Here is a 23176-nt window from a genome sequence, read left to right on the forward strand (position 1 = left end):
AAATTGACTGAGTTAGAGCAAAAAAACGACCCATGCAAAAAACGATCGGTTGGCTTCTCACTCTAAATCTTTTCACCAATATTTATTTTTTTTGTATTCGATTTAATACTGATATGGTCCAATGGCCATATTTTTCTAAGGATAGAAGATCAAAAGGTGGATTCTGAGGATTTATTCAGTCTACTTTAGGTAGTTCTGGTAATATTACTAAAATGTATGGCCGTATTTTTTTGCAATTTTTTTATTAGCAGTGTTTGCTGAGAAATTTTTCGATGTGGAATATTTTCAAATAGTACTTCCATAGCACAGTCATTACACCTGATTTCTTTAGAAAATCTGATGCTTGATGCTGCAAGAGTCCTGAAGTACAACACACGTTTTTTATGACGTTTCTAGAGAAATCAATTAGGGATAATGTATTGATGTCTGTAAAATATGATGAATTACTTGACAGGATTATGACGAAAAGTTGACCAAAAAAATCTTGGTGGGACTTTTTGGAGGCGCATAGTCAAGGAAATTGATAAAGAATTTCTAATGAAGCATCTACAGGACGTTATTCTGTAATCTCTTGAATATATTTTGGCAACGTCGTGAAGTTATTTTCGATTGAATTCCTAAAGAAAAGGGTCTCCAAAAGTCTGATCATGAATCCATCTAGAAATTTTTAGACGAGGTTTATAAGAAAGTTCTAGTTTATTTTCCAAACTTTTAGATCAAAATAAAAATACCATTGGTAAGTAGAAATGGTTTATTTGCGAAGAAAGTATTGGATATATAACTGTAAAAAATCTGATATGCACTGTATGTCCTGGTTGTAATGGAATACAATTGTGGAAATAAATGAACGTGTATAGCAAAAACAACAAAGAAACATTTGAAAAGACTGTTATGATTTTGTCAAAAATTGCGAAAAAAATATTTGTGGAGTTTCTGCATGGAATTTTTGAAGTCGAACGACTCTTATTTTTTTTATTAAAAGTATTTTTGAACGATATTTTACAACATTTTTTGAAGAACTCACCGATGTTGAACGTTTTTGTTGTCGAAAAAAAAAAGTTCAAGAATTTTTTGCCATACAATTTTTTTTTTGGTTTTTGGAAAATTTAATTTTTTTTCGGGATCCCGGGAAATCCCGGGATTTGAAAAATAAAAATCCCGAATCCCGGGATTTTTTTCAGTCCGGGAAACAAGACCCTCTACGCGCGAGTAATAGAGTGTGAAAATCAATCAGCTTGGTTCATGGACTTATCCACCGGTGAACAAAATTCATTCGGTCCGCGAGTTTTGACACTAGAGCGAGGCCGTTTCCAATCAGAATTGGATGACACAAGACAAAATTCTCGGACCGAGTGAATTTTGTTCATCGGTGGATAAGTTCATAGGTTGCACTCGCAATCGAGTGGCATTCAGCTGATTGAATCAAAACGCAGTACCGAATGCTCCCAATGAACGCTAAATGAACGTTCCAATATGCAGCGCACTCCCTCCGAGAATTTTGACTCTACAGTGGGATATACTTCCACCAGGTACTACCCAGCTTTAAAAAAAAAGTTTTATTTTGCTTTGCTTTTTCAATAAATAAGTCGAAATATTAGTCAGTATAAACTATATCCATATGCTTAACTTTGAGTGCAAGATTATGTCAAAAATAATAATTATTTAAAAAAACTAATTATTTAAAGAAAATTTAAAAAAACGGTTTTTGCTCACAGATTTCTGAGTAGTGCTTTTTTGAGAGTACACCCCGCTGTAGTGTCAAAATTTTCGGGGCGAGTGAACTCAATATTCATCGCTGTACTCGTCTATAGATGAATGCACTGCGAGCTGAAAGCACACTCGGCCAGCGAATTTTGACACTACAGCGGAGTACGCTTTCACCAGATACTACCCAGCTATACATTAAAATATTTTATTTTGGTTTGCTCTTTCAATAAATAAATAGAATTATCAGTCAGCAATTACAATATTTGCCTAAGATTCACTTTGCATGTAACATTATGCCGAAAAACGACCAAAGATTTAAAAATCGGATTTTTCTTATACACTTCTGAGTAGTGCTTTTTTGAGAGTGGGCGAGTGAATTCAAAATTCATCGCTGCACTCGTCTATGGACTTATCCACCGATGATCCGAATTCATCGCGGTCCGAGAATTTTGACACTAGAGCGGGGCCGTTTCCAATCAGAATTGGACGATTCTGATTGGAACAGACCAAAATTCTCGGACCGCGATGAATTCGGTTCATCGATGGATAAGTCCATTGCTTCGTTTGTCTTTGACACCAGATTCTGTAGCGATTCATTTGGCCGTCCTTACTTGCGTCGCCCGGTGTACGGTGAATAAAAAGAATGGGCAATGAATGTTGAAAGCAGGGTTGGTAACCATCTGTTTCGTCACTGACCAACGACGAAAAATTAAAAAAGTTCGTCAGCAAATAAAACTCCGTCACTTGCGTCATCAGCGACCGACAAAGAAACCACGACGAGAATGAACCGAAAATAAAACAGAGAGCTATAGTTTTCGTCATTCTCTTTTGTCTCCTTTTGCAACGACGAAAAACGAACATGTTTTCGTCACATGGCATCCGATTGCAGACGAAAGCGAACCAGTCAAGCTTTTATTGATGATTCAGCCCCGGTCTCTCGGAGCTGTTGAATTAGCTCTGATGGTATGCTTGTTGCGCTGCCAATCTGAAGATTTTTGGTTCGATTCCAAATGAAGGCGGGTTTCATTTTTGCATTTTTTTTCTGGTCAGCCATTTTCGTGAGGCTGATTATTCGTTTGCCTGCCCTTTTCGGTGCAAGTCACTCAACGAAAATGCCAAAAAAGAGAAATGGCAAACATTTTTCGTTGCGACGGTGTTTAAAGGAAAATATTCAAGAGCTGCTGACTTAGTGACGTAAACTTTTTATTTCCCTTGGTCGTCAGTGATTATGCTTCAGCTCCGATGACTATTAACAACCCTAGTTGAAAGATTTTACTTGATTGGAGGAGAAGCACACTCGCATCAGATTGTGCATGATAGTGAGTGAAAGATACATGATAGACACATTCTACCGTGACGCTACAACGTTGTGACGCCTTTTTTTTTGCCAGACTTTCCACGTGCTTTCCACTACTAACTCGTAAATTCGATCATGAACCTTATATACTTTTGCATATTCGGATTTCTTGTAAAATTTGCATTTAATATGAGCTGTTGAACAGTTAGTTTTCATTGGAAAAGTATGTTGAAGATGGCTATGAGTAGCGTGATGTTACAACGTTGTACTCATTCTCATTTTGAACAAACTTTTCCAATGAAAACTAAATTTTTAACAGATTTTATTTACTGCACATTTTACAAGGAACTTGAACATGCAAAATTATTTGATGGTCGTATTTAAGAGTTATAGTGTTAAAAAATAACTGGAAAGGCGTCAAAACGTTGTAACGTCACGGTAAAATGTATCAATAATTGAATGATTTTTTCCCATACTTGCCAACGGTACCTTCAAACATTTTCTTCAAACTATCCTTGTGTAACTGCACCATATTTTTTAGATTTTTTTAAACATTCTTCATGAATACCTTCGGGATTTTCTTCAAAGATTCGCTGTGGATTGAATTTCAAAAATTCTTTTAGAAAATCTTTCAATGATTTTATCGAGAAAACCTCCGGAATTTATTCAGGAAATTATTTAAGGATTTCTCCATATATCCCTATGAGCATTCTTACAAAAGTTCATTCCGGAGTTCATCGGGATTGCTTAAAAAATTCCTCCATGGGTTCCACATTGCCGACCTTATTTAACATCATATACGGCTTTTTGTTGGCTGGGGAACAACCTTGCTGGAAATTATGTCATAAACGTCACACGTTTTCGAATGCACTATACCTTCGCTCTGCCCAAACTGTGTACTAAACACTTCATCTCTTTTATTGTCGCGAACCTTCTCAGTTTAGGATCTCATCATCGATACTCTCTAACGCCAAACAGTGGCGAAGTTTACCCGGGCAGAGGTCAAGTACTGACGATCAAAACGTGCTATTGATTTGATTGATATAAGAGGTAAAAGTACTAAAAATAATAGCAAATAAATGTTCCTAGGACGTCTGACCAATAGCAAAATTTGCTATTTGAAGATCAACCGAATAGCTCGCTGCTATTGGTTGGTTAGCTCTCAAAAGAGCTACATTAGTTATGATGATGTTGGTCGAGGAGTAAATTTTAGCTATTATTTCCAGTACTTTTACCTCTTATATCAAACAAACCAATTTCACTTTTTGATCTTCATATCAAAATATGCTTTTATTGAGTTTTTTTTTTTTTCTTCTGCTCGGGTAATAGCACACTTTTGCCATTCTGCCATCATTGGCAGAGGAAGCTCTCAGTTAATAACAATGGAAGTGTTCATTGAACACTACGCTGCTTTTCCCAGCGGGGTCATTACGCCAAGAAGTGGAAGAAGAAAGAACACGTACCAAACATGAGTCAAATTAGTGCTGCTTTGTATGAGTTATGAGTGTTTGTTGTCACACTACTAATTTTAGGGCATTCTTACGCATTATTCTTACATGGATTTCTTTTGTACTGTTCTACAAAATAATACTTTTTGATGTATCAGTTTTGCAAATATTTCGGTACAATGAAGGATTATTTTTGAATTCAAAGGTATGCTTGGCCTACCTGATTTGCAAAATACTCCAAAATTAATTTTCCCATCTTTCCCCTGGATCTACCCCACTGAGCGCGACGAGGACCGCCTTGACGTTTGCTCATGTCAGTATCGGCATTTCGGAACGGCGGCTTTCAATGTTGCATCCCAGAGCAGTGACAGAAGCAACTCACATGGTCGCTCGATCAGTAAGTTGGTGAGTTGTGGACGGTAGTGGTGTGGTGGTGTGGTGTGGTGTGATGCAAGCAGGTGCCGACTTTCTCTTGAAGTTCTACACGCGGGAAAGTGGATGGATGGATCGATGACAAAAATAACCTACGGTCCACGGTCCACGGTCGCGGTCGCAAAATTATACACCATCATTTGAATAATAAAAAATGCGGTTGAAAAACAGTGCAGTTGCGCCACCTCAACGTCTACCTGCATGCGTGGGTTGCTTTCTACAGAAATGGGAGGAGGGTAAGGGCCACACCACAAGCAAGTGTGTGTTCTATCGTGAAGGACATGACCGCGAGTAAGTGGATATGAGTTGAGTTGTAGGCAACAATGTAGCAAACTGTTTATTGAGGGAAATTTTAGTTTTTGTACGGTGGAATGCAACCTTGTAAGTGACTCAAGTGCAACAAGTTGGGTCAACTGCCCTGAATTGTAATTACAAATGCATAATTTAACTCAGTTCTGTTTCTCCCCCACGTATTCCTCAATTAGAAACAATACTACGATAGAAAGTTTAAAACAAGCAGATGGTTGATCCGTTCAAGTTGTTTGATAATAATTTGTAGTCGAATTGCTGAGGAGCGAGCGCGACGAACACAATAATTGATTCAGACGTTGAACCTAAAACCACGCAGAAAAAAAGCTGTAGCTACGTCAATGAATGATGAACACTTATTTTAAATTACCGGGGTCAGTTACAGATTACCGATATCTCAATACCGTTGAGCTCAGTCGGCTGTTTATCACATTATGACCACTCATGATATTTGGTATTTGAATCATGGGAAACACAAATTTATCAAAGTTTTGTAATTATTGCAGAATATATTTCGATAATGAATTTTCATTAGTTCCTAACTGACATTCTCGATTTCTTTTCATCGAACTTCCCTTTGTATTATTACTGAAAGTGTATTGAGTTTTCATCGATGTTTTGGTTCAAATTCGTGGGGTATCCGTAGAGAAAAAGACTGCACTGAACTGATGTCTACACATGGTCTCTAGTGAGAGAGTGAATGTATAATCAATGCTTCTCCGTTTCCTTCATTTAATTGTCATTATCATCTAACAATAGGAGGAGGTATTGAAATGGAGCCTCAATATCAAACATATATCTTAGTCAAGTACTGTTGGCTACAGTGTAGAATTAGCAACCAGTTAAAATACACAAAAATAAAAACAAAAAAAAAACTGTTGGCTTGCCGATACAGGAGTAGCAACTACGTGCAATCAATATAGTTCAAGACTAAGCATTTTATAAAATTCAAACTGTTAAAATCACATCCTTAACTAATGTTTTTTTATCTGTTCCTTTCAGGTATGTATCATCAACACGGTTACGGAGTAAGTTTTTAGTTTACCAAAGACCAATTGTTGTGTTCTGTTGGGTGCTTAGATGAGTCAACTGAAAGCTCATTGTTAATTCATTGCATCAGGCCCTATGAGTTAAGTTACAATTGAATAGGTACAATGGTACAAATTCTGAATGTTGACCTTTATAATGCAATTTAAATTCTTTAAAGAATTGTCTAATAATTTCTACTGGGCATCTATAACCCTAAGATTCTCTCCTAGCTACGTCAACTACGTTTCCTAAACTGTCATTTTTTGAACCACTTTTAATCCAACTCTACAGATCGTATCCGATTTCAATGTTCCACCCGAAATAAACATACGCCTAATAGATCGGACAAAGTCTTGTTTATTTCGCTAATCAGACCAAAACCAAAAGGCATTGACTGCTGAATTTTAATCCAAAAGCAGCTTTTCATAGATTCCAAATGTGTAGATCTAGTTGTTGATCATGTTTGCAATCTTAGCTCGCTTCCCTCACACACCATCACCCCAGACCCAGAAGTGACGCGCATCAATGGTGCTGGCTGGCTGACTGGCTGAGCTCGATTATCCCCCTTCCCAAATCTGCCACACATGCCACAGGTTTCGGGTCGGTCGGACGCGGTGGTTGAACGATTTCGCTAAGTGGCCTCTCCGCGTCGCGTCGTCCGTTGCGTCGTCGTCTGAGTTGTGGTGGGTAGGTATGCGCATAAGAATTGCTGCTTAGAAGCGCGAATCTAGTCAAAACAACAACCCAACCGGAGCGCCAATGAAAAAAAAAAAAAAAAGAGAACCTGTAGCAGAAAATATGCTGATTGCGTTTTGGTTCATTCTTCCCAATTTGCAGTTGATTATTATTGTTTACACACGTGATCATCGCATCGTGCCGTGGAGGCAAGTGAGCGAATGGGGCGCGCGCGAACAGGTGGTTGAATTACGCATTTCGAACCGAACCAACGAGCAACGGTTCTACCGCGCGATCCCGGAAAGTTCATTCGCTTAAGCTTTGCACTTGACACCATCATCGAGGGGAAATAATCACTGGTGGTGGTTGCTAGCAAATGGGAGGATGCTGAGTTGTTATGAGTAATTGGGTGAACATGCCAAAGGCATGACTCTTATGATTTAGTTTTATTTCGATGAACAGTAGTATTCATACACTAATCGCCTGAACTAAGGATGAAATACAAAAAAAAAAGTTTGAAACAGAATCAATGTGATGGAATTTGTAATTAAAAAAAGATTTTGTTAATAACATGAGTTTAGTGCCTTCTTGAATTCGGTACTGTTGATATTTTTTTCATACCCTGTGTTTAAAAATGCGAAGGAAAAAAAATTCTACGTTTCTTACCATGTTGATGACTTGAAATCGATGTTTCTTATATTTGTGAACAAAATTGCTCACTTCATACACTTCGTTCTCCGTAACCAATGCAATGACGGGATTGGTGGTCTAGTGGCTACTGCTTCTGGTTCATATGCAGAAGGTCCTTGGTTCAATCCCTGGCCCGTTCCTTTCCTTCAGTGTATCTTTCTATCCACTTTCTCTATACTCTCCTCTCTATGTATACATCTCATGTATAACCAGAAACGGTCGAAAAGCCGTTTCCCTTCCTTCCAACTTTCACAGCACGGTGTCAATCTATCAGATAACGCCTACAAGTTATGCAATTAATCGAACTGTACCGCTTTGGCTTCATAGTAATAATCGCACTAATCTATCACCTTACGCCTGGCATCCACGCGCTAATGTGTGAGCCCTCTGCTAACCATTTCCCACCAACACTCCGACATCCGCATCCGCAGTTTGTGCAGACGCAGAGGTATATTCGGTCTGATGTGGATACAAACGATTGCAATCATCACTTTCTTTCCCTTCTCCACACTGACCTGTATCCTGACGAGGCAGGCGCCATTGTCTAGGCAAAATAGAAGATCATCAACGCTCACACACTGGAGATGCCTGCTAGTCCCGGGATATAATCTCATTGGTTCCTTGTGTGAGTGTAGCTGGTCTGGCAATACTGGAGTACCATCTACGGGCTTCGTTCTCCGTAACCAAAGCAACGAATGAGTTGGGTATTGTACTGTAACTCATTACATAACACTTTATTATACTGTAACTCACTCACACTTTATTTTTGAAATGTACGTAAAAAGTAATTTAACCTTCCAGGACGCGCGCCATTAAGCAACCGAAACTGCACCGCGCTCACGCTGTATACGAAACGCGAGGTTTTTTGGTAGTGTTGTACTTTTTACAACAGCGCGCGCGCTGAAGGGTTAAGTGCTTTTTTCTGATTAAAAAAACGTCTACATGTTTAGGAAATTTTACTAAAATTTAAGAAGATTGTCCCATAAAATCATTGAAGAAAAAAAATCATTCGGATGATTGAAAGATATTTATTCAGCTTTCAATCCATGCTAAAAGATTTGTAATTGAATCACTACATATTTAAATGTTCAATATTAGCATAAACAGTGTACAATAGGCTGCGGCTTATTTTTCAAAAGTTGTTGAAACCTGGAATTCGTGAGTTCTTTTGGATTCAAATGACACAAAAAGAGAAACCTCTGAGTTTAAGCCAAAAATATTGAGATTTAGAGGTCGCGTAATCGCTTCAAAGTTGAATTTTCGAGTAATAAAAAGGTGTTTTCACTTCAAGTACCGTAACTTTCTCAATTTTCAACCGATTTTCAATCTTTTTTATGAATTTCTCACAAATTAAATTTCAAATAAACTCGTAGAACATCATATTCTTCCAAAATCACAAAAAATATGAGTTTTTGAAGGTTTAATTTATTTTTTTCTTCTTTTTACAAAAAAAAACTTCAGAGTTCTATAACTTTTTAACCGATTGACCAATTTTAAATTTTTTAGCTTGCTTTTGTAGATATTTTTGTTGCCTATCTTTGTCCCAAACAAATTTTTCATCAAAGTAGTCATTTTTATGATACTTTTCACCAAAAATTGACAAAACATGCCTTAAAACTTGATTTTTTCATGCAAATTTGAAGTTTTTTACGATTATTTGCAATTTTTTACTCCAAACCAGATACTTAGCATCATATTAAGGGATATGGAACACATTTGAGGATATTTTTTTCTATTTTTTTCCCTCGCATTTCGAACATGAAAATATTTTTTGACTCAGAACACTCGAAAAACTATAGTTTAAGGCTTCCATATGATTATTGAGAATAAATTTTGAGCCCGAAATTAAGCATGAAAACAATTAAAATTTTGCCAAAAATCTGATTTTCCAAAAAAATACCTGTTTTTGGACGGTTTTTGGTATTTATCTATTTTGAAACGATTTTTTAAAGGTACAGTCTATTCACAGCATTCTTAGGCAACAAAAATATCTACAAAAGCAAGCTAAAAAAATTAAAATTGGTCAAACGGTTCAAAAGTTATAGGACTCTGAAGTTAATTTTTTTTGTAAAAAGAAGAAAAAAATAAATTAAATCTTCAAAAACTCATATTTTGCGTGACTTTGGATCAATATAATGTTCTACGAGTTTATTCAAAATTTAATTTGTGAGAAATTCATAAAAAAAAGATTGAAAATCGGTTGAAAATTGAGAAAGTTATGGCACTTGAAGTGAAAACACCTTTTTATTACTCGAAAATTCGACTTTGAAGCGATTGCGCGACCTCTAAATCTCAATATTTTTGGCTTAAACTCAGAGGTTTCTCTTTTTGTGTCATTTGAATCCAAAAGAGCTTACGAACTCCAGGTTTCAACAACTTTTGAAAAATAAGCCGCAGCCTACTGGTCTGGCGATACTGGAGTACCATCTACGGGCTTCGTTCTCCGTAACCAAAGCAACGAATGAGTTGGGTTTTGTACTGTTACTCACTCACACTTTATTTTTGAAATGTACGTAAAAAGTAATTTAAGTGCTTTTTTTCTGATTAAAAAAACGTCCAAATGTTTAGGAAATTTTACTAAAATTTAAGAAGATTGTCCCATGAAATCATTGAAGAAAAAAATCATTCAGATGATCGAAAGACTACGCAACCTTGAGCAAGTGTTCTAAATTTTTCTTAAATTTAAGTTGAAAGTCCATTAAATCCAAAGAAACGCCTGAAAGTAGGCAATTCCCATACGATTTACGTTATTATTTCTGAAAAGTGCAACATAATGCACATATTCTGCAGTTTGAAACATTCATTAGTATGTCCATTACATATGCAATACATATGCAAATTGGTTATAAAACATGTAAACCCATCATATACCCATGAATCAGTTAATGGAAGTATGTCTGATGAATGGTCTGATGGGATTCACAATCTATTGCATGAACCAGCCAAGTCTCTCTAATAAAGACAAATCAATCAATCAATCTATTGCATGACAGATGAATAAAACGGAATCTGTAACACTTTTAACGAAAATCTTTAGATGTTTTTGCGATGTTTTTGATTTCTGGAACTCAGCGAATAACTTTCGTGAAATATCTGGATTAACTCCTGAGCAAAAAGCAAAGTTTTTTTTTTAATATTTCCAAATTCCAAACAAATTTGATTTTCAAACGCATCGGAGAGTTTTGGTATTTCTGACATATTTTTTATGAGCACTGGAATCGATTCATAGATCAGTTTTAGAGATATTTGATGAATTTATTAAAGAATTGTTTATTTCACTCTAAGATTATATCGCAGACGTTTTGTGAGAAATTTCACCTAATCATTAGTTTCAATGTTTTTTGACAGATCTTTCTCCAAATTTTAAAGTTTGCCAGTTAAACTAGTGGTTCCATAACTTTTTACTATCGAGGCGCCTTTTGAAAATTTGCAAAATGTCGCGGCGTACAAAATTATTTTTGCAAAAAAGGTAATTTTAACACAACTTCCAGTTTAAAATTCCAAACGAAAAATCGTAAAACTATTTTTGCATCATATTTTCAAACATCCATAGAAAAGTTTTGAAAACTAGTTGTAAGTTAAATTCCTCAAAATATTTGTAAGAAAAACCATGTTGAAATTATACAATTGAGAAAAAAACACCAGTTTTCCTTGTTAAACAAACTGCTGAATTCTAATAAATCACTGGATCAATGGTTTGGCAGAACTTAAGGAGGAAATCCTTCTCGAATTTCTTTCAAAAAGCCGTCCACGTATTTTTTTTTACATTTTCTTTAGAACACCTGCCATGGATCTCTCTAGAATTTCCTCCATTAATTTCTTCGCATTTTTAAAGGACTTTCCTGGAATTTCTCTTAAAAAATCCTCTAAAAAAGTTTCCGTGGTTTTCTTTGAAATTCTTCATAGATTTTTTTTTGGGAATCTGTACGAGAATCCTCTCGAGAAATTACTCATGGATTCCTTTACAAATTAAAAATCAAAGGTTGTTCTAGAAAGTCTTCCACAGGCTCCTTAAATTCTATAGAAGTTCTTCCACGGTTTTTTTGACAATTTTCCTGGAGATTTCTTCAAAACAAAAATCCTTACGAGATTTCTCCATATTTTTTAAGGATTTCAAGTCCAAGGGAATGCTTTATGGATTTCTTGCAAAACTAATCCATGGATTCCTTTAGAAATAACTCCAGGAATTCGGTCTTGAAATCTGTCAAGGTTTTTTTCAAAAACTCCTGCGGCGGTTTTTTTTCGATTTTTTTCCAGGGATTGAATAAGGATTAAGCCCTATTCTACCTGTAATAATTAAAATGAACCAAATGGAATGAAATTCATTTTTAAAGAAATTGCTCCAGATTTTTTTTTTTTTTTTTATATTTGCTGATAAATCTCACCACAAATTTCTCCAATAACTCTTTTAGGTAGAGTTTCATAGGCTCCTTCTGAAATACCACCAGGAATTATTTAAGAAATTTGTTTAGAGATTCAGGAACTTTTCCATGGATTTCTTTAAAAATTCTTTCGAAGGTTCCTTCAGAAAGTTTTCCAGATGTTTCTTCAGAAGTTCGCTCAGGTATTCCTTTGATCAACCAAAGATTTTTTTTAGGCATTGCTCTAGGAACTTCATTGAAAATTCCCACATGATATGTTCATAAATTTCTTCAAAGAATCCTGCAGGAACCCCTTCAGAAATTCTTACATTTTCTACTTTCATTGATTCGGGCAGGAATACCTCCAAAGATTCTTAAAACAGTTCATACAGAGAACCCTTAAGGATTTCCTCCAGATATTCCTCTATGTATTACCTCAGAAATTTATCTGGCATTTCTTCTGAGGATAATTTAAATAACTCCTAATTTATTTTTTTTCTATGGATCTTTGCAGACGAATATCCATGCGTATCGGATTTTTTTTTCTGAAATTTATCCAAAGGTTTCTATACATCCAATACCAGGGCCGGATTTACATATGTGGGGGCTCGGTACCACAGTGTTGCTACTTTTTACAAATCATTTGTACTAAATGCAGTGTCGGACAAAACAATAAGACCACCGGTCCTATTCCATACAAAATGGCTAAGTTTGACCATATGGTATTCGGTTACGAATAAAACCGATTTGGCTGAAATTTTGGTAGCCGTCATGGAATTTCGTGAATTTCGATTTGTATCAAAATGATTGAATTTTATTAAGTTTTTCAAAAGTAACAGATATACGATTGCGACAAAACAATAACTCTAAATTTGAATGATGGTTGTTTGTGGTCAATTCAATTCAAGTGTTCCCAAGCTATGTCATTCGGGCTTTAGCACTGGTTTATCAATTATCAAGCATCAGATACTCTCATATATTCTTTGGTAATGGCAATCTGAAAGTGGTCCTATTATTTTTTGCAATTTCTCATCGTAATAGGCTGTTTTACCTCACGCATATCTGACAGGAAAAGGCCTACTTTTCCACACCTAATTAAGAGTGCTGTAATGATTCATTACAGCACTGATTTGCGTTGCGTAATGAATCATTACAGCACTGTTTTCAGTTTTGGTCAACTTCTTGATGCTTTCTGGACGCAGTTATGAAAAATTGTGACAACTGCACAGTATAATCTATTATGATCAGATTTTCTTAAACATTGGCTATCAACATCAGTGTGCAGTTTGATGAAAAAGTTTTGTTGAAAACTATCCTCAAGGGTAATTTACAAGTGTAGAATTAGCTCTAGTTAAAATACACAGAAATAAAAACCAAAAAAAAAAAAATAATTTATGAAATTGCAAAAAACGTTGTACGCAACTCGGTGCAGAACTCGATTTTTTCAGCACTCATCGTAATTATCCAACTCGGCAAGCCTCGTTGGATAAATGTACAACTCGTGCTGTAAAAATCGTCATTCTGCACCTTGTTGCGTAAACTACTATTGTCGTACTGTATATCAGTAGCTTTTGATGTAATGAACAGAACTCAATCAATTAATTGCAAATAAAAAATCACGTAACTCTATGGCGACTGTCAAAATTTCAGCCAAATCAGTTCACTGGAAACCGAGCATCACAGTGTCAAACTTGACCATTTTTTATTTATGAAAAATGGTTAGTGGTCTTATTGTTTTGTCCGACACTGTAACCAGGTTTGAATTATTAGTGTGAAAACGATGCTAATAGATATAATATTCAGTAAAAAAACGTTTTCTTCGTGGCATGTTCCATAGATTTAATCGCAATTTTATACACAGCGCATTCACTAAACTAGTTTTTTTTTCTCAAAAGCACCCGAAAGAATGTCTAGCGGAATCCATGAAGCAATCTTTTTTGTATTTTTTTTTGTAAATAAAAAGTTCTTATACGACTGAGGAGAGTTCTTGTGGAAACTTCATGGAGTAATACTTGGAATTCTTAAGGATTTCTTAAGAAATTGTTGAAAATTTTTCAGTTCTAATCCAATATGAGTTCCTGATGAAATTTTTGATCTCGATTCAGAGAATTTCCTGAGAAATTTCAAGAAAATCTTTGGCGGAAATCCTGAGCGAGTTATTAACCAGATTTTTCCAGTAAATGTTTCAAAACTAGTAAAATTCCTTCCAGTTAAAATATCTTTACAAATTTCTCTTGCAACTTCCTCTAGTAATTAGTGGATTTTGTCAGAATTCGATTTTTTCTCCATACCCTTAATTCAGGAAGCATATCTTAAAATTTGTGTATGAATCATTCCGCTTTTTCTGCTAGAGTTCTTCTGAACATCAACAAAACTCCGTGGACAATTCTCTGATATATCTTCCAGAATTTTCAACAGGAATATACACATGCACATATATTCAGCAGGAACATTTTGGCCCTCCTTTCTAAATAGCTTTGAAGTTCTTCTAGACTTCAGGCACGAAGATTTTCTCCAGAATGTTTGGTAGAATATATTACGCAGTTGAACAAGACTGACTAATCAAAGTGAAAAAAAATTGGTTCAAAGTTTTGGAGGAAGTTTCAAATTTCGTTAGATAGCTACAGGTTTCAATTAGAGCCACACAACATCCTGATAATTTGAAGTTTTAATCATGAAAGTCAAATCAAGAGATGTTTCTGGCACAACATTTCTTTCTTGTTTCATATTTGTATTCATTAAGTGAGATTTTGTGGGGGCCCCCAAAACGTGGCAATTTTTATAAACGTCACTTTGAACTATAAAGTTACCTTTGAAATGCGAGTGCCCGGTTCCATGCGCAAATAACAGAACTAGCTGAACAGCCGTTTCTTAAGCAAAAGTTTGTTTTTTTTTCATTCTTATTAATCAAAAATGTTTGTTGGGTGGCTCCTTGGTCCCTCCCCAAAACCGGTCCTATCCAATACTTCAAGAAAATTCTCCAAAAATGTTATTGAAGGAGCCCTTCTAGAATTTTTTGACAAATGCAATAGCAATTTTTTTCTAGGAATTCCACCAAAAGTTTCCCGAGAAATTTCTTCGCGTATTTCTCCAAGAAGTTCCACCTGAGATTGCTTCAAGAATTTCCTTGAATTTTTTATCGGATATCCTTCCAGAGATTCAGTCAAAAGTACTTTCTAAAATTTTACCGTGATTCCACTGAAGCATCTTTCAGAAATTCTTTCTGAAATGCGAAGTAGAATCTGAGATTTATATCTTGATAGCAGTAAAGTAATGGCGGACGATTTCGCTGATGTAGCGTGTCTCTTTAATTTTGGGTTTTAATATAAGTATAACTTCAGAATACACTGACCATGTGCTGCAAATATGCCTACTGACAAATCACCGAACAGTTCCTAAAAACTACGAATTTACAGCAAATCTGCTATTCTGAGCCTTCGAAAGATGAGTAAGGACTGTTCAATTTATAAAACGGACAACTTGCTTGGGCGATATCTTTTTTATTTTTCAATAAAATCCTTATCATTTTTTTGCATAAGTTTCTATAGCTATTCTCAAATGTAAGAAAAATATAACATTAAGCAAAATGTTCTTTATTGTGTAACTGAAGCCGTTTTCGTAAAACATCAATAAAAACCCATTTCTCAAAATTCGACAAACTTTCCACATACTTAACATGCACATTTCCATGAAGTTTTCAATGTATTGGAATCTTATACTATTCTACTAAAGGTAAAGCTCAATAGTTGATCAGTAATAATGCACCAAGCAGTCTCCAGCTTGATATAGAAAGTTGCCTTGTTTTCAAGGAAATTATTAAAAAATGTTCATTTAAGTCCTGTGTTGCAATAGCATCACGGATTCGGCTAAAAATTTGTCCAGAGTAGTAGAATATTGCTCTCTGAATGATACAGACGAAAAATTAACTTATAATTGCATTTTTCATCAAAAAATTAATCCATAAAGATGGTCATATTGAAAAATTTCATACATTTTGCTCCACTGATGCACATTTTCGACTGTATCGAATCTTGTTATTATTTATTTTCAACAAAGTTGGTCCTATGTTATTGTACACCTTATTTAATAGTAATCGGATGCAAAGATTTTATTTCCAACATCATTGTTATGCAAAATTTGCATTAGGTTGCATTGTTATTTGGAAGAACCTTCAAAAAACGAAACCGTTTTGATTCCTGTGTCTGTAATGGCGCACAGTAACCAAACCAGCGATGCTATTAAGAAGCAGTTTTCTGCATTTAAAACCACATTATTCCCAATTTCGACTGGATGCATAAAAAATTGATTATTTCATATTTTCATGCCCTTTTTACTTTACAATTGAATTTTATTCAAAAAATCGAATCTCACTTGAGACTTTAATATCTCAACACTTAATTTTCCAATTGAGTTTAAATTTTGCCAGAATGTTTATTACTCATGCTACTGCAGCATAGCACATACTTTTCTGATATTAAAAACGATATACCATATGTAAACAGTAATTTTATATATATTTTCAATTTTCAGCAATCGAAAAATACATCTCATTCAACATCTGGCCGATTTTCTATAAAATAAAACTATTTTATTCGATTCAAAAAATGATTACTATAATGAAAGATAATGTACTGAACAACGAAACAAGGATGGTTAGATTTGAACTACGCGCCTTCTTTTTTTAGCCTTGTAAAGTTGTCCGTTTTATAAATTGAACAGTCCTTATTCCCAATTTTTACAGATTGTTCGGTGATAAAAACAATGATCGAACAGTTTATCAAAAACTGTATTGTATTTAGATGAAAATTCACAGAACTCTGTGATTGATTCTTAATTAGGCAAAATCGTCAATTCCAAAAGCTAGACTTTACATATACTGGCGTGAGTGAGAGATGGACAAATTGAGGTGAAATTTGCGAAAAAGTTACTCGTCCTCTCGGTGAGACTCGAACTCACGACTCCTACTCACTAGACAGGCGCGTTGCCGCTACGCCACGAGAAGACTCGAAGACGTAGCTGCTAACCTGAATTCAAGTTCAACACAAAATTCCGAGGTTATCTTTTCCACAGATTGCACCCCTTTCGGATGGAATGAGATGTACATCCACACTACGCATATATTGTATATGTAAAGCCTAGGCGAGAGCGCATTGTTTTTGTGTGTTGGAAGTCCACACACCTCTCATCGACGACTGTGTCGAAGAGATCGCGCGGTGAGCGGAAAGCTTCCAATGGGTCGCGACGTTCTCAAACGACCGGTTACGGAACATGAGTCCGTTGCTCGATGACATAATTAAATTAATTATCGATTTTTGCGGCTTAACCAGCCGAATGGAAGTTTTACTTTATTCCAAAAGCTAGACTTTACATATACTGGCGTGAATGAGAGATGGACAAATTGAGGTGAAATTTGCGAAAAAGTTACTCGTCCTCTCGGTGAGACTCGAACTCACGACTCCTACTCACTAGACAGGCGCGTTGCCGCTACGCCACGAGAAGACTCGAAGACGTAGCTGCTAACCTGAATTCAAGTTCAACACAAAATTCCGAGGTTATCTTTTCCACAGATCCGAAAGGGGTGCAATCTGTGGAAAAGATAACCTCGGAATTTTGTGTTGAACTTGAATTCAGGTTAGCAGCTACGTCTTCGAGTCTTCTCGTGGCGTAGCGGCAACGCGCCTGTCTAGTGAGTAGGAGTCGTGAGTTCGAGTCTCACCGAGAGGACGAGTAACTTTTTCGCAAATTTCACCTCAATTTGTCCATCTCTCACTCACGCCAGTATATGTAAAGTCTAGCTTTTGGAATAAAGTAAAACTTCCATTCGGCTGGTTAAGCCGCAAAAATCGATAATTAATTTAATTAAAATCGTCAAACTCATCGGATTTGTGGTTAAATTAGGAAAAAATCCTCAGCTCCGGTGTGATTTGATTTCACGACCCTTATACACTAGACAAGTGCTTTACCAACTAAGTTACCGAGCCAACTAATGACACGGTATTTCAGTTACTACCAGGTTATTTAAATCTAATCGATCAATATCATCTTCCCCAAAACCGCAAATATAAATTTCTCCTTTTCACATATGTACGTAGATCGTACCAGCTGCGCAATTTTGATAACACTTTTTTATGTAATATATGTTCTATGTGATGTTTTATGATCATGTAGTTCATGAAACCATTTATGGTGTATTTTGGCTGGCTCTACCCCATTTGGCATAATGCCATTTGGCATAACGCCATTTGGCATAATGTCATTTGGCATAAAAGCCATTTGGCATAACGGTCATTTGGCATAATGGCCATTTGGCATAACAAATATTATGCACATTCTTACCAAGAAGGCTGTTCTTCGTGTTATGCCAAACGGGGTAGAGCCATTTTGGCTGAAGCTATTTTTGAGTTAAAATTGGGAACAGTGGACAGTTGAGTTACAGTATGCGGCAGGAAAAAATGCAAAAGTGTTTTTCAACTTTAAAACTCGTTTTCGTCCATTTGACGTTAACCAATCTATGTTTCTACATTCCATGATCTCTAATAGGCTAGTTTCCTGGAACGTTAATTAAAAATTTTCCCTTTTTCTTCACTAACCTTTACAGAGTGCTGAAGACAATAAGAATTTTCAAACCGCAGAAAAGTACACGGGTCGCTAATTTTCGTATCTGATAAAACATTTTTTTAATTTTCGCCACAATATCATCAAATCAGGCCAAACATGTCTAAAGGTCCTATCTGCAGAAGAGAGGCTCTCTTTGGTTTCCCTCTCTTTCGTTAATATCTCAGCAGTATTTTTGTATTATGATTATCTCCTTACATTGCAATAATTGAAAGAGAAAGTGAACAAAGAGAGCCTCTCAAATGCAGATAGGACCTATTGAAATGTTTGGCCTGAAATATATGTACTTATTTCATTTAGTATGTGTGGACTGGTTGTTCATCGAATTCAAGCTATTTTTTACTGTTATAGTAATTTTGTTTAATGACCATTGGGCGCGCAGTTTATTGATACCTGCTTATTAGGCTTACATTATCACATATTAAACATCAAATATGTTCATTTTTATTTTGCAGTGCTAGAACATAGACATTGACTGATACACTGTCATGAAAAAAGTCATATATATGCCATATTTAGCGTGTAATAGTGCCTTGAACTTTTCGCATTTTTTTCTGCCGCACCCTGTAAAATTGGGGAAGTGCTTTTTTATGTTAGTCGTGCTAAAGTGCGAGATATTATGTAAATCACTGAGCATAATTTTACAATTTAACTACCGAAACACACCAATTGTGATAACTTTAAATTACTTTTCAATGGAATGCGTGCAAGATGTTTAGCTTCAAATTATTTGTCAGTGCTTGATTAACTTCACTTTAAGTTGAGGTTTTTTTACACGCTATTTTATTTTCTTATACAATTGCGTTATCGGAGTTTGCAGTACATGTTTCGAAAAATATATCAGTGAATTTACGGTACTTGAGTACTGAATTTATTGGGTACATATGACGATGACCAGACTTAGGCTCAATATAAATTCCACGGTTATCGAGTAATAAATTGTCTTTTATAAGTTTAACTAAATCCGTCAGATTTGCAAAAAAAAAAAATAATACTCGCCAAATACCGTTGGAACAATTAGAATGTAGTGCACTATTACATTGCTCTCTTAAAGGTTTACGCAATGTGATGAAATCCTTTTGTTTCAATTAAAACCGATCAGCGTTCCATTATGATTGGCTCTGTTCTTCCGGGTTCTTCCAAAGTAAGACTTCTATGCCCCGGCTGCTTCAAAGACCTCAAATCATTGTCCGATCAGTGTCACCGCTGCCTTTGGATATCATCGATTAGAAACCCCACCTCCCACCCGCCCCCTTCGCCAGGCCATTACCGGAACGTTCTATTTATTACCCATCTGTGTTTGAGCAACTGCTTCGGTTGTTCTTTTTTTTTTTTCGCCGCAAATCATTCGTCTTAGCCTCTCCTCCGACTCTAACCCGACCGACGCGACGCGACGGATACTCGTCTAACGTAGGTAGGTACGAACGAATCATTATATTTTCGTTTTTCGCTTCCACCTGGTTTTGTTTACCAGATTGCGCGCCGATACCCGTACCGGGTCGGGGTGCCGTGAGGCACTTCCTCAAACTCAAATCCATTCGTTTCGGGAGAGGAAATTCTCGTGCCATGCGAGCCAGCGCAGCGCATTCCCAGCCTAGCTGTTCGATCGTCGTCGGTGACGGTCGTCGGTACCACCCTCTCTTTGCTCAACAATTGTCTAGCCCTGCCGGCCACCGCGCCTGGATCGATTGGCTTTGATGGGGGGATTTGGGGGGATGATGGCGAGAGAGAGAAAAATTCGGAGAGTGAAAGACGAATCGCGAAGCCTACCAACACCAAGGCATTCTCAAGGCCATCTGCCCACGGTTCAATGTGCGATGTCGAAAATATTGGTCAGTGTTGCCGAATGTGCTTGTGGGGTTGGGATGTGCACGTTCTGTTCTGGGTAGAATAAAATTATTGAGTGCTTCAATATTTGTCATTATGAAGCAGTTTAGTTATGAATAAGTGAACCGATATCCACCTATCCGGGTTTGTTGAAGCCATTGGCTCAGAAGAGGGTTAGTGTCATCCATCTGCTCTCGGGCCAAAATCAAATGACGAAAAATTGCCGAGGCCGAGGCTAGGAATTGAATCCATTATCATCCGCTTGAGAAGCGAACGTGTGACAACTGTGCCATAACTTAATCCAGCTTAACAAAGGTTTTCTAACAAATGATTATTAATCTCGACAATGATTTTTCATTAGGGCCTACCTGACTTGAGCGATTTCTCTTCATCGATTCTCTGTTACGCTGATAACTTGACCAAAACAAATTAAATTATTAGACTTCCTGTTTCTATAGAAAACTGAGTAGTCGTCTCGTATTTAACTAAAAATTCTTTGGAAAACACAATACTCATTCTATAATAACACAAAAAGAGGATTGATGAAGAGAAATGTTAGTATTGCGATACATGCTGGTGAAATCTGCAGGATGAGTGTGCTCTCAAAAACTCTTTGAGGGATTAGTATTCAGAATTCTTCAGCAACTCGTTCAGGGCTTTGCTTGGAAACCCAAATTTCGCAAGTTTTGCAATCCTTCTGGAATTTCTGGAAAACCCTTGCGATTTTATTCTCGGTTTTCATCTAATTTCAATTGGTATAATTCCGGGAATCCTTCGCCAAGTACTCCGGAATGTTTTTTTAGGAAATATCTTTAGATATTCTTCACTTCAGATCGCGCGTGACCCTCTGGCAGAAAAACCTTTTGAAAATCAAAGCTCATGATGAACTGTGGAAGAAATTCGATGGCTAAAGAGTAACTTGTAATAACAGTGGGAGGCATGCTGGAAGAAATACCGTGAAGGTACTCGAGAGGAGATCACTCGAGAAACTTTGTGAAACGTCGCAGAAAATTATCTGTCAACATATCCTGGAAAAACTTCTGAGAAAAGTCACATGAAAAACTACTGCAGTGATACTAGGAACTCTTGTAGAAATTCCGGCAAAATCGAAAGAAAAACATCACTGAGAAAATTTTAAAAGGAATCTCGAGGAATTCTCTAGGTGAAACGGAAGAAATTACTGGACAAATTCGAAAGAAGCTCTCCAGAAAACCTGTGAAAATCTTTTGAAGATATCCCAAGTGAAACCACTGGACAAATTCCAGGAGGAACCTTTGCAGAAATACCCAGTTAAAGTTTCATAGAAATTGCGGTAGAAATACAATTCCATGTATCTCTATGAAGTCCTGAAAGGAACTACGGAATCCCGCGAGGAACTCCTGAACATATACTGTAAAAACCACTGGAAAAAAATACTCGAAGAATTCTTGAAAAACTCCGGGAGAACCTCATGTAGAAATCCTGAGATGAACCTCTTAAGAAATTTCGAAGGAGCTTTCGGAAGACGAAATCCGGGGGGCATCCCACGGGGATTCTGGGAAAATACTCTCAAAATACTCCTGCTGGAATTTCTGAAAGAGCCCCTGGGGGTATCTGGAGATATCTTAGAGATAAGATAGCTACTTAGAGGATTAATTCATAAATACACTAAAAGCAAAAGGCGACCAAGGTGGCGTTTCAAAGGTTCCTAGGTTTCCTATGAGGTTTAGGGTGTACCAGTAGGTCTCAGGGGCGTTAAGGCAGGTTTCAGGGTCCTTTAAAGGGGCATCAGGGGGTACCATGAGGCCTCAGAGGTACTGAAAGGAATCTCAGGGGGTTCCAGGAAAGTTTCAATAGGTCTCAAGGGCATTTCAGGGGCGACCAGGGGGTCTCAGGAGGTTTAAAGAGTCTAAAAGGTGTCTCAGGTGTCTCGAAAAGTTTCAAGAGGCTCCAGGGGTTCTCTGTTGTGCTTTAGGAGATATCAGGGGTGTTTTGGGTGATCTTAGAGGTGTTTCGGCGGGTTTCAGAAGCGTTACGCTGGGGCGTTACGTTTTAGAGAGTTTCGGAGAGCCTCAGGTGCGTTACATGGGGTCCGAGGAAGTTTTGGAGGAATTTCGGGGGCACTTCAGGAATTAACCTGTATTTTCTATGGGTTTAAGACGCGTTATGGTTTTCGGGGTTTCGGAGGGTCTCAGGTGCGTTACATAGGGTGCGAACTGGCATTAGAGGTATTTCGGAGGCTTTTTTGGAAGTTGAAGAGCATTTTCGGCGGGTTTCAGAGGCTTTGCGATAGCGTTTTGGGGGGTTTTAGAAGGTCGTACGTGCGTTACATGGCCCATATAGCCGAGGCGGTAAACGCACGGGTATTCAGCATGACCATGCTGAGGGTGACGGGTTCGATTCCCGGTCGGTCCAGGATCTTTTCGTAAAGGAAATTTCCTTGACTTCCTTGGGCATAGAGTATCTTCGTGCCTGCCACACGATATACACATGCAAAATGGTCATTGGCAGAGGAAGCTCTCAGTTAATAACTGTGGAAGTGCTCATAGAACACTAAGCTGAGAAGCAGGCTTTGTCCCAGTGAGGACGTTACGCCAAGAAGAGGAGAGGACGTGCGTTACATGGAGCCAGAGGAGGGTAAGGGTAATTTCGGAGGCATTTCAAGAAATTTCAGAGCATTTTGGTGGGTTTCAGAGGCGATACAGAAGTTTTTTCGGAGAGTCTCGGAGGGTCGCAGGTGCGTTAGATGGGATCCGGGAGAGTTTAAGAGAGATTGTGGGGGCATAATAGTAAATTTTACAGCATTT

At 37.0% G+C, this 23176-nt stretch overlaps 1 protein-coding gene across 2 annotated transcripts in view; it reads left to right on the forward strand.

The window, feature by feature from the left end:
• The window catches only part of LOC109413956 (basic helix-loop-helix ARNT-like protein 1), a 347751-nt gene that overhangs the window by 207775 nt on the left and 116800 nt on the right, over nucleotides 1–23176 (forward strand). The window lies entirely within an intron of this gene.

The sequence above is a fragment of the Aedes albopictus genome, chromosome 2 (genome assembly GCF_035046485.1).
Source record: "Aedes albopictus strain Foshan chromosome 2, AalbF5, whole genome shotgun sequence".
NCBI classification, from domain to species: Eukaryota; Metazoa; Arthropoda; class Insecta; order Diptera; family Culicidae; genus Aedes; species Aedes albopictus.